Source organism: Durio zibethinus, chromosome 10 (genome assembly GCF_047325235.1).
Source record: "Durio zibethinus cultivar Kanyao isolate XHJ-2024 chromosome 10, ASM4732523v1, whole genome shotgun sequence".
Lineage (NCBI taxonomy): Eukaryota > Viridiplantae > Streptophyta > Magnoliopsida > Malvales > Malvaceae > Durio > Durio zibethinus.
The window spans coordinates 3,585,509-3,598,182 of NC_143171.1; positions in this window are offsets into that span (position 1 = coordinate 3,585,509).

Genomic DNA, 12,674 nt, shown 5'->3' on the forward strand with positions numbered 1-12,674 from the left:
TGGAATATAATTTCTCCGCCCTTTTTTTCTTTTAATTATTATTCAAACTTTCCCACTCTATCTAGTTTCTTCCAATTTCAGAATTGATTCGAGCGCTCCCGCAAACTGACGTCTCAATTTGATAATAGCTTCCCGATGCTTCCGCTGAGAGCTATATGTGTCTGGTGGCCGTTGAAATGCTTACATGAAGAGACAAGCAGAGTGGCGTAAGCAAAAGTTTTAGGATCCTTGAGACAGCTCAGCAATTCGAAATATTTTTCTAAAAGAAATCAAAAGAATATTTGGTTTTGTTTTTGTCTATAAAATACAGTGAATATCAGATAAAATAGAAAAGAATAAATACTAATAGAATATGTTGAATGGAGCAGTTATGAACAAACATAAATTATTATTAGTAACATGGCACGTCAAATTAATATATAAAACAGAAAAATTATATCATCCACGATTGTGAAATTCTTAAATTATACGAGTAAAACTAATAAAATGACATACTTTTTAGACGATGAAGAGTAGTTATAGCTATCATTTTAAATTGCATGAGCAGGAAAAGAATCTGCAAAAGTGAGAGTGTAAAAAGATAAAGCTGTCCAAAATGCTAACAATCTTATGAAATTTTAACATTGGATGGATGATGATGTTAATAATCATTACACCATTGATATACTTTTGTATTGTACTCATCCATCACCATGCCTTTCCATGATGGCATCCCATGCTTTTTTTATTTTACCAACTCCTAGCACAGGCATCAACAATGAAGTTGATAAGCACTTTTTTTTTTCTTTGGTTTGTGATTAATCTGTGTTCTATTATCTGAAGAAAGGTATAACCGAAGATTAAGTCTGCTGGAAAGTGCACATCAGAGAGTGCGATAAACCCAAGTTGCTTAAATTAGCAGAAAAGTTTTAGACCAAAAATGTGAAACCCAGCGGCCAATGATCAGGAAACAAGCCTACGAGCCAGAGCCATTGTCCAGAGCTCATATAAAGCATGTAAGCCTTGCCCCAGCATTGCCATTTGCCACATGCAATGTGATTCAAAGTTTTGGTACAGATTGTCTCGTGAAGAGCCGCATATGGAAATCAAAGAAAAAGGACAAAATAACGACAAAAGCTCGTGGCTTATTGCCACATTCATAACAAGATCTAGACCTTCCCTTGTGTAATGTGAACAACATCCTGGAACCATGCTCGTCCACATTTTATCTTCATTGATGAATGATAATACAAAGAAAGAGCATCAAGACTCCAATAACTTCATTGTGAATGTCAGAGAGGGAAATAAATGGAGAAATTATATTTTCCCTCCATTGCTTAGAAGGAAATAAGAAGTGAAGAAGAAAATGAAAGAACTTGCATCCTTTAACGTACAGGAAACATTCATCCAACTAAACTTAAATCTTTTCATTGTCACTGACAACTTCTTTGCTTACTTTCACTTTTCGTCTTTTCTTCTACCAAATGTCTCCAAGGAAAACTATAGTTCTTTTCCTAATTTTTCATTGTTTTCCTATCCCCTTGGCCTTTCAACTTCTACCAGACATATAATGTCACGAGCCGAGACTCAACCTCCAAGCTTATGCGGCTCCAAGACCTAGACATGCACTCATCCAGCTTCCTAAATCAGCCTAACTGTAAGGGTGTGACACGGGCCAAAACTCAACTTTCAAGCTTATGCGACTCCAAGATCCGGATATGCACTCATCTAACATCCCAAATTCACCTAACTGTCACGGTTCACACCTTTATAAGGTATTACCTACTCTAGCCCTTCTATCTTATGATTTTATCCCACAAAAGATGCCTCACAAAGAAGAGGTGGTGTGAAACCTTTTATATCCCAGTGACCTCTCATTTCATGTTCGATGTTGGATTATAGTACCCTGCATATTCCTCCTTGGAGCATTTGACGTAACATTCTCCCCACCCAACCTTATGATCTACCCCCATGAGGTGCTTGGCATGGGTCGAACGGTCTAGGGCCTACTCTGATACCACTTTTCATGCCAAACACTTCAAGGGAGAGTAGGTAGGGTACTTCAATCCTACATCAGACATGAAATAGGGGTCACTAAGGTATAAAATGATTCACATCACTTCTTCCTTGTAAGACTCCTTTTGTGAGACAAAATCATGAGGTTAAATGACGGACAATATCTCACAAAGGTGTAAACCATGACAATTAGGCTGATTTAAAACATTGAATGAGTGTATGCCCAAGTCCTGGAGCCGCATGAGTCTAGAGGTTGAGTCTCGACTCGTAACATATAATGTCATCTAAATCATATATTCAGTGATTCGGATGACCTTTTCTCATTCAGTTCTGCACCTCTTAGCAAAAATGGTTGTCATGGTTGACTTTATCATCATTTTCCCCCTTTCCTTAATAAGAGATTATACTTTTCACCATTTGTTCCCAGGAGCTACTATCAACACTAGGAATGATCTAAGAAAGAAAATGATAAAAATGGCAATTACCTTTACTTATTCAAATGACTAGCCATACCAACACAATTTGTAGATTTTTATCCTTTTACTATTCTTATCAATTTGTCACCAAGAAATTGATCTACTTTTTATTGTTTTGCAGCATGCACCTCAATCTACCAAAAGGTCATATTTTTTATTCTGACTTCTAATGTCCCTTATTGGATTCATCTAATTAGTGTCAACAACTCAGTCTCCACACAAGATTTATTCATGCAAACCCAATGAAATTGTAACTTAATGTCACAACTTAGTTATGACTTGGTTAAGGTTTTAAAGATTATGAAGAGACCAAAAAAAAAATTGAAAAGCCTAAAAAGAGAATAAAGAAAAATTAAAAAGACTACAAAGAGAATAGAAACGGATTCAGAGAAGAAATTATCTTTTCATTCATGAAAATCAGTTACAGCCATAAATTATTTAAATAAAGCTATTATGGAATTATTGTGTAAATTGTAAAAATTACAAATTTACAGAGTATTACTAGCCAATAGATTAATTACTAACTCTAACCTTAATATGTTAATAACAGACATAATCATTTTCTGCCATAGTCTTGCTTATACTGCTATTGCTCTTTTTCATTAAGTTCATCACAATACCTTCTATTTCACCACATTCTTGTCTCTAAGGATCAAAATCTAAAAACTATGACATCAATCCTTTATAGTCTTCCCAAGTTGTATTATCAGGCCTTAAATTTGACCAAACCATTAGAAGTTGGGTGACAACCTTATTGTGCTTTTTAACCATTCATTTATCAATCACAGCAATAGGATATACAAGCGGTTGTCCATCCTCATTCTGATGAAGCTAAGCTTGGAACTACTTTGTTGCCTAACTTTTTTTTTTAACAAACTGACATGAAACACTTGATGAAACTCAAAAGTAAGAGGTAATTGCAATTTATAAGCAACTAAACCAAATTTGGCTAATATAGAATAAGGACCATAATATTTGGATAAAAGTTTTAAACTCTTTCGAAGTGCCAAAGAGGCTTGTTTGTAGGGCTAAAGTTTTAAATACACTTTATCTCTCACCTGAAACTTTCTTCCTTTTTTTTTGTCAGTATATAATTTCATCCTCTGTTAAGCTTTATTCAACTGATCAACCATCAACCTACTGACTTGTTTTCTATCTTTCAATAATTCTTCCAGATTCGTCACTTTTGCTTGACTACTTGCATCATATGCTATGATTTGTAATCATACAAAGCATGAAATGGAGACATTCCGAGATAAGTGTGGTAGCTTATATTATACCATTATTCAACTAATGGTAGTCATCAAATCTAACTTTTAGGCTTGAGAAAACATATCACCGTAAAGACTGCTCCAAACACTAATTAACCTTCTCGATTTGTCTATCAAATTTTGGATGATAAGTTGTATTCAGATGAAATATGGTTCTCAACAATTTTATTTGTCAAAATAGACTAGTGAATACTAGATCCCTACTAGAAATAGTAATTTTAAGCGTCTCATGTAGTTTATGAACTTGGTTGAGATATATTTCATAACTGTAAAAAGATGTAACAAAGAAAGAAAGTGACTGTACTTAGTAAATTTATCCATTATCACCATAATATAGCTATATTTTTTAGATAAGGGCAACCCAAAATCTATGTTGATTATATCCCGGGCTTGTTATGGTATAAGAATTGGCTACAAAAGACTAGGATAAGGAACATGCTCATTTTTATTCCTTTTACAAGTATCACACTGTTGGATATACTCACGGACTTGTTTCTTCATCCTAGGCCAATAAAAATTTAATTTAAGTCTATGATAGGTGGCTTGAATTCTTGAATGCCCCTTTGAGATGAATCATGAAAGGCTTGCAAAATTTTTTCCCCTAACTGCCCATTATTACCTACATACACTTCATGTTTAAATTTTAAAACTCCATTACTAAATGAATAGTGAGAATTATCAAAATGATGGATGATAAAAGCCTTAATTTGCTATTGTGCTAGTGTATCACCATTATACTTGATCTCTTTCACCCATTCTGGTATAAATGTAGTGGATTGCAAGCTATAGCTTTATGCTTCCTCCTTATATTACCTGGATAGGGCATCTACTGTTGTATTCATCCTACCTTTTTTATATTATATAGAGTAATCTAGCCTAAGTAATTTGATTAGTCCTCTTTTTTGAATGGTGGTAGTCAACTTCTGCTTAAGCAAATATTTTACGACTTCATGACTTGTCTCGATAATGAATAATTGTCCTTCCAAGTAATGTCTCCATTTTGTTATTGCCATTAGTATGGTTAGATACTTTTTTTCATAAATAGAAAGGTCTTTGTGTCAAGTAGCTAGAGCTTTACTTAAGTAAGCTATTAGATTTCCATCTTAGGATAAAATAGCTCCAATCTCATTGTTGCTAGCATTAGTTTATAATATAAAAGGTTTATTGAAATCAAGTAATGCTAAGACAAGAGTAGAACACATGGCCTCCTTAAGTCGATTGAAAGCTGATATTGCTGCAGGTGTCCACTTGAACCTATTCTTTTTAAACATATCTGTCAGTGGTTTACTAATCTCTCTATAGCTTTTTATGAACTTCTTGTAATATCCAATCAATCTAAAAATCTCCTCAAAGACTTAAAACTCTTAGGCTATGACCAGTTTTACATTGCTTCTATCTTAACAGGATCTGTAGATACTTCTTAAGCATTTAACCTATTTTTAACCAAAAAAACACTTGCTTCTTTTTTCACATTGTGTGTTCTTTCTCAATATTGCAAATATAATGTTTAAATGTTTTTTATGTTCTCTCAAATTAGAACTATAGACAAGAATATCATCAAAAAATATCAACATAAATTTTTTTAAATAAAGAGCAAATATATCATTCATGAGAAACTGAAAGGTTACATGTGCATTGATAAGTCCAAATTGTATTACCTTAAATTTGTAATGTCCCTGATGAGTTTTAAATGTTGTCTTATGAATGTCATCTTTTTTTACCTTTATCTATCAGTAACCTAATCTGAGGTTTATTTTTGAAAAGTAATAGGCTCCTTTCAACCTATCTAGGAGATCTTCCATTATAGGTATAGAGAATTTATTTTTCACTATCCTTGTATTTAATTGTTTGTAATCCATACACATCCTTCAAGTGCCATCATTCTTCTTAACTAACAAACATAAAAAAGCAAAAGGGCTATTGCTGGTTTGTATGACAAAGAAAGATAACATTTTTGCTCTTTGCCTTTTAATCTCATTCTTCTAATAATGGTTGAATCTATAAGGTCTTAGATTAACAGGTTAAGAGCCTTGTTTCAAGGATATACTATGATCTTGCAATCTCTGGTGGTAATCCTATAGGCTCCTTAAATATGTCCTCGTATAAAGCTATTATTAGCTTAAACACAACTGGTGTTTTGACATGATCACACTTCCCATTGATCATGAACATTCCCTCCAATATTTCAAGATCCTTATAGGCTAGCTTCTATAATTTATCTCTAGAAATAAGCTTTAGGCTAGCTTTATTAAAACCAATTTTTAATGTAACTTCTTGTCTTTTTTTTTTAAAACTCACTGACATGTCATTGAAATCAAATACAAGAGAACTATATTTCCTCATCCAATCAACTCCAAGCATCATGTCACTACCCCATAATGCCAAAACTCTAAAATCATGAGTAAATTTATGCCCATGCATTATCCATTCAAGTTCTTTACATTTGGCTATACTATACAACCTTTCACCATTAGTCACAGTTATAGCCAAATGATTAGTACACGTCAACTCCACCCTATCTTTTGCCAATTTGGGAGTCACAAAACTGTGAGTACTTCTGCTATCTATAAGTATATTCAAAGGCTTTTCCTTCATATTCCCTTGTATCCTTAGCGTGTTGTACATAGTGCTACATGTTAGAGCATTAATAGAGATTTCCAAATTACCATTCGTTTAGTCAACTTCATTGTCGATATCCTGACTATTGTCAAGTAGTTCCTCGTCATCCTTTTTTCTTATGAAAATTCCTCCACCGTGATGAGGTTCAACTGTTTGTTCTTGTAAATGTAGCTAGGAAAAAGATTTTCACCACATTTAAAGCATAGGTTCTGTAATCTTTTTTACTCCATAAGAGTTTGCTTTTGTGTTGTTAATGTTGTATTGAGGTTGATTTTTTATGTTTGAGACCAAAGTTTTAAAGGTTCTTGGAAGGAATATAGGTGCTATTAATGGAACTGGGTTTAGTAGGTGGTCTGTGTCTTTTGTATCCAAAGGTAGCTGGTGTAATTTAGCTTGCCTATAGGTTGCTGCCAAAGTCCAAGGCTTACTAGCCTTAACTCTTGGTTTGAGATCTTCCTTTAGGCCACTTATAAAATTGGATACAAAATATAACTCATCTAAATGGGGGTATTTTGAAGCATGAATGGCCTGAGCTTTTCAAATTTCTCTTAATATTCTTCCACTATGTTCTTTTAAGTTAACTAATTTAATTCCTCAATCACATCCAAATATGTCTTGTCATAAAATCTATGATAGAGATCATTAGAAAATTTTTACCATGTAAATCTTGGTTTCTACATCAAGTATCTATCAAACAATATTTCTTCTCTACCAGTTAAATACATAGCAACTATTTCCATTGCTGATGATCTAACATTCCAAAAATGGTAAAATACCTCTAACATTTTTTTAACCATCCTCTAGGATTCTCACCTTCGAATAATAGAAGTTCAATTTTTGGTCGAGGGGTAAAAACATTTAAGCCTAGAGAATAGTTGGTCGCAGATGAAGCTTCAATATGTTTACCTACCATCATGCTATTATGTATATTGTCATAACATATAGATTTGTAAATCTATAGCTAGACTTAACAAATGGATGGAGTAGCTACCAATCTTTTTAACTAGGTATAATCGGCCACCTAAAGAATCTATCATCTTAAGGAACTCATAAGTTTGATTAAGGGTCCCTAAAAGAATAGGTTTGGATCTACTAACTATAACGAAATTCAAAAATTCGGTTACATGTGAAGAAGGTTATAGCACCCCTACATGTCCATCCAAACGATGGTACCACTTTATTTTAAATTTATCCTAGGATCTTGGTTCTAATAGTATTAAATTTTTTATGTTAAAATATTATAAATAATTTTTAAGACTCTATCAATTTGGTAGAATTCTTTAAAATATTTTTTTACCTCAAGAGTATTCAAAATTTTCATTTATTTTCTTGAAGAGGCTTCTTCGTCGGAAAAAGGTTTAATTTTTTTTTGAAAATATATCTAATTATTCTACCATTTGGGTCAAATTAAAAATATTTTCTCTTTTAAATTTCTAAATTTTCTATCATTTGTTCCTATTTAGAAATTTCTTTTATTTCTCTTTTGTTTTTGGAAAAAAAAATAATATGACAATTATTTTTCTTGAAATTTCATTTAAATTTTTTCACCATTTGGGACAAATTTAAAAAAATTTCTCACTTAAAGATTGTAGACACCCAATTGGGTCCAGGCCCAGATCAATTGGGCCTGGCCCAAATGGGTAAGCCCAATTCAATTTTTATCTTGTATTATTTTTATTTTTTTTCTTTTGTATTTTATGTATTTTATTATTTATTTATTATTATTATGTATTAATATGTGTATATCTTTATTTATCTATTTATTTATTTATTTTATTTTTATTTTCCTTTTTTTGTTAATATTTATAGGTATTTTATTTATATAGTTATATATTTATTATTATTATTTTGTAACATTTTTGGATTTATCTTATTTTAATTTTTTTAATTAATTATCTGTTAATTTTATTTTTATTCATTTATCTGATTTTTTTTCGATTATCTGATTATTATGATTTTTTTTTTAGGGCTGTGATTGAAAGTTAAAGAATCCCATTGTGAATGAGAATTCAATCTGAAGAGTCCAGATTAGATTCAAAGATTGAATCCCTGTCCAAACAGGAATTGGGATTGATCAGAAACTCTTAATCAATCCCTATAAAAGGGACCTCCTGAAACAGATGCAACACAGAGAACAAACAGTGAGCAAAGCTACTGATTTGAGAGAAAAGGAGGCATATAGGAAGCTGAGAAAAGGTTTAGAGTGTTCGGAGAGTTAGCAGAAATTTTTTGAGAATTTTTGGCGATTTTTTTTCTGGGAATTTCTGGAAAATTCCAGATTCCAGTGAATTTTTCGGCGAAGTTTAAATTTTTCGACTAAAATTTTGGCCAACCTTGAAGTTTTCGATGACCTGCCCAGTTTTCGGCGAAGATTTCTAGAAACCGGTGACCTTCCGGTGAACTTCCGACGAACAAACCCAGATTTCAGTGACAAAACCCAAAATTCGGTGAATCTTCAACCGAAGTTCTTCGACCTTTTAGAGAGAAGGGAGAGGAAAAAAGAAGAAGAGAGAGAGAGGGGAGGAGCGTTCTGTCGAAAAACAGAGGGAAGTGCCTTTTATACCCTCTCAAAACGACGTCGTTTTGACCTTAAGTAACCGAGAGGATCCACGCGTTTTGTCAAGATCCAACCCGATCCAAGCGTCGACCCGCTTCCTGACTAGCACGTGTCCGCCCCCCTGCAAGCCGAGTCGAGCCGAGCCGAGCTCCAAAGCCGCTTCTCCGAGCCGTTTTTTCTTCCTTGAGTCGAGCCGAGCCGCGATCCGAGCCGCTTCAGTTTTTTATTTTTTTTTTATTTTCATTTCTTTGTTTATTTGTTTATTTTATTTTTTTTATTTATTAGATTAGGTTTATTTAATATTCTTTTTATCTTTATTTTATTTTTATTTTTGTTTTACTTTTCTTTATTTTTTATTTTTATTTATTTTTTTTATTATTCTATTTTCTTTAAATGAAAATCAAAATTTTCAAAAAAAAATATTTTTAGGAAAAAGTTGAAAGCATTAATTTTTCTTAAAAATAAATTTCAAAAAAAAGATTTTTGAGGAAAAGTTGAAAGTATCAATTTTGCTTAAAAATAAATTTTCAAAAAAATATTTTTGGAGAAAAGTTGAAAGTATCAATTTTCCTTGAAAATCAAAATTTTCGAAAAATATTTTTAGGGAAAAGTTAAAAGTATCAATTTTCCTTAGAAATAAATTTTCAAAAAGGGATTTTTAAGGAAAAGTTGAAAGTATCAATTTTCCTTGGAAATCAAAGTTTCAAAAAAAATATTTTTGAGGAAAAGTTGAAAATATCAATTTTCCTTAAAAATAAATTTCCAAAAAATATTTTTGGAGAAAAGTTGAAAGTATCAATTTTTCTTAAAAATAAATTTTTAAAAAAAGTATTTTTGGGGAAAAGTTGAAAGTATCAATTTTTCCTACACAAGAACAATCATTCTTTCCTTCTTTTCTATTTTGATTTTGATTTTGATTTTTCTTTAACTAATCCGACGACGGAACCTCTACAAGTAAAACAGTAATTTTTCTTGTATACTCCTAAGGTGAAAGAATTTTTTCAATTTTCTACTAAAAGTATTAGAGTCAATTGAGAATAATTTTCAATAATTAATTACTTGGTAAAATTTTAAGGTTTATTGGATAACACAAATTTAAGCTGGTACCATCTTTTGATGGGCGTTGTGAGGGTGCTATAACCTTCCTCACACGTAATCGAACTCCCGAACCCTGTTCTAGTTAGCAGACCTGAACCTATTCTTTTAGGGACCCTTAAGCTTAGGTGTTCCCTAAAAGGACAGATTCTTTAGGTGGCCAATCGCACCTAGATAAAAAAGATTGGTGGCGACTCCCTAAAAGTCAATGTCTAGCGATAGATCCCCGAATCTAGATGTTATGACAGCTTGGCGACTTCGTTGGGGACTTTGAGAGTCAGGCCAGCAAATAATTTATGTTATCCAAAAGCCTAAAATTGAACCTTTTTGTATATATGTATTATCGTTCATTCATGTTTATTTACTTTGTTAATTATGTCATTTTACACCCAAGCTCCGTCTCTCTAGGAGGGAGTAAAGTACCTATTGCTTTCGTGAAGTCTAATGCCTTCGCAGTGGCTAGCGAAATACTCCCACTCAAATTGAACCTTTTCCGCTTGTAGCCTATAATGAGTGAGGATTAGGGTGCCTCACTAGTCTATGATGGACAAGGATGTAAGGAACAATTTGAGGACCTTTAGACTTTGACCTTAAAATCGCATATAGTGAACCTTAAGAGTGCCTAAACCTAGGATAGAGCCCTTTCTACCCAATGATAGATATACCCTGAAATTAAGACACAAAAAAGGTGTCTATCTAATCATTTTGGTTGTTTAACTTTGTGTATCATTTTCATTATCATATGTAACATTATGTATCAGCATCACTTTCATTTTATCTATGGAACTAACTATGTTGTTTGTCTGATTGTATGCATCTGCATTATTTTTATGATCATGTTTTAACACAATCATTTACATCCATTTTATACTAGATTTCATTTAGAAAAATATACATTTCATTAGTGCATCAAAGCATCAGACATAAAGCATAGCATAACATTTCTAATCATAAGATATGGTGCTAAAGGTTCAAGGATAGCTCCATCTAGTGAGAACCTTGCCCATCGATACAACACAAGATCCAGAGAAGACAAATGGAGCAGAAAAATTCTCATCGATTTGAAAAAATAAAAAAAGCACAGGAAAAGATTGAAAGTGAGCTGAGCAAGATTCTGGAGGCTCTTAATAACATGAATAAAGGAAAAAGAGTTGAAGAAGATACAAGCCAGCAAATTCCCCCATTACAAGAAGTGGCACACCCTCTGTACCCTTCAGATTTTGGCCCACCTCAGGCCCAGTCTGCTCAAGAGGTCCCGTCACAACACTTCGCATATCCAACATATCCTGGAATGCCATCAGCTTTCAACCCAGGGCAGTATAATAGCTATATAAATCCTGTCTTCACTGAAAATATAGCAAAACCAATTCCTGATCTAGATGATTTAAAAGAGAAAGAGAAAGAAAAGATAAGAGCGAAAGTTCAGAAAAGCTCTAAAATTAGCATGTTAGAGCAAAGGCAACGAGCTGTGGAAGGATTTAGCTTTTATGGATCAGTTGATGCTGCTGGGCTCTGCCTAGTTCCTGATGTGGTTATCCCTCATAAGTTTAAAGTACCGAAATTTAAAAAATATAACGGTACAAAGTACCTCAAAACTCACATCACAATGTAATGTCAAAAAATGGTAGCTCATGTGCATGATGAAAAGCTATTGATGCATATTTTTCATGACAGTTTTACTGGCTCTGCGGTCAGGTGGTATGTTCAGCTGGATAGAACCCGCATTCGCTCTTGGAGCGATATGGCACATGACTTCATCGGTCAGTATCGACATATTGATTTGGCCCCTGATCATTTATCTTTACAGAATCTGGAGAAAAAGGCAAACGAGTCTTTTAAAGAGTATGCTCAGAAATGGAGAGATATAGCTTCACAGGTACAACCTTCACTGACAGAGAAAGAGACTACAGTGCTGTTTGTTAGCACTTTAAAACCTCTCTATTATGAAAAGATGATAGGAAATGCAACAAAAAATTTTGCTGACATGGTAATATCTGGAGAAATTATTGAAAGTGCCATAAAAAATGGCAAGTTAAAAGGAGGAGAAACCAAGAAGACATCAGAAAAGAAAAAAAATTGAAGCTCAAGCTGTGAGCTTTGATAGACAACAATTCAGGGGTTATCAACCCTATCCATCTCAAGGATACTCTCCATACTATCATGCTGTGAATAATGCCTCATCCTACCCATACCAGCTAGCTTCACAACCACCTTATTCATCCACACACCAATCAATTTTTAGCCCCCAAGATCTTACATACAGCATTAACATTCAAGCTCCTGTAAGGACCCAAATTCGCCCTATTTACCCGTAAGTGGTTCACGAGAACAACGAACTACTCGAGAAAAATCTGTATTCGATTCAATCCTTATGACTTATACAGAGTTATATCGAGAACTCTATAATAACCATTTGATTGCCCCCAGCCATGTGGAGCCGCTTAAACCACCCTATCCAAAGTGGTATGATCCTACAGTCCACTGCGACTACCACTATGGAATTACTGGCCATTCTACTAAAAATTGTACTGCTTTAAAGTATAAGGTGCAACGGTTGATCAATGATGGAATGGTAAGTTTTGATCAAGGAAAAGTAACAACATCTAATGTTAGCACTCTGAATGAAAGTTAAGAACAGAAAGGGTCCGAAGAGTCACAATG